Source organism: Meleagris gallopavo, unplaced genomic scaffold (assembly GCF_000146605.3).
Source record: "Meleagris gallopavo isolate NT-WF06-2002-E0010 breed Aviagen turkey brand Nicholas breeding stock unplaced genomic scaffold, Turkey_5.1 ChrUn_random_7180001902133, whole genome shotgun sequence".
NCBI lineage: Eukaryota > Metazoa > Chordata > Aves > Galliformes > Phasianidae > Meleagris > Meleagris gallopavo.
This window is the reverse complement of record NW_011165374.1, coordinates 1-689: the sequence shown is the minus strand read 5'-3', so window position 1 is coordinate 689 and position 689 is coordinate 1. Positions and strand designations below refer to the sequence as shown.

The window sequence follows — 689 nt, the reverse complement described above, 5'->3', positions numbered from 1 at the left end:
TTTGAGATAAGGAATTAACCCTTAGTACGGGCTGTCACTGGATATGGGGTTGGCAGTGGGGATAACAAAAACCCTTTTACAGAGGCAAAGTCGTGGGAACTGCAATGAATAATAAATAGAAAAGAATCTTCCCATCAGGGCGGGGAACTCCCCAATTTCTATACCCATTTTTGGTGAATTTAGGGTAAAATGCAACCCCACGCCACCCTGGAAAGGCCCCAGTGAGACTTGAACTCACGACCCCTGGTTTACAAGACCAGTGCTCTGACCCCTGAGCTACGGAGCCACGGGGGAAACTCCATTTTTTACCCTTTTACTCCTCCCCAAAATTTCATCATCATATAGAGTAGAACAGGATGGGGCTGGAACGGGGTTGGTTGCTTTCCTGGAGTGGGAGATGGGTGGCGTAGAAACATCGGGCCTGGGAGCAAAAGTAAAGGGGTGGAGATTGAATCATTCTCAGCTCCAAATGCCCCCCCCGAGGCCTTTCTGGATTTCTTCCTGGAGTGTTTGGGGTGGAGTTGGGGCTGGGATTAGGATTGGGGTTCGGGTGGATCCGGATCCATCATTTCCACACCAAAAGCGGCACAGAATAGGTCTTTGCAACGGCGGCTCGTTGGTCTAGGGGTATGATTCTCGCTTTGGGTGCGAGAGGTCCCGGGTTCAAATCCCGGACGAGCCCGATTCTT

General features: G+C 50.9%; 2 non-coding genes across 2 annotated transcripts; one reads left to right on the top strand and one right to left on the bottom strand.

The window, feature by feature from the left end:
• Positions 1–213: 213 nt before the first annotated feature.
• On the bottom strand, positions 214–286 carry TRNAT-UGU. Its single transcript has one exon. It is a non-coding gene; the product is annotated as a tRNA-Thr (tRNA).
• Positions 287–610: 324 nt separating this feature from the next.
• On the top strand, positions 611–682 carry TRNAP-UGG. The gene has a single exon. It is a non-coding gene; the product is annotated as a tRNA-Pro (tRNA).
• Positions 683–689: the final 7 nt, after the last annotated feature.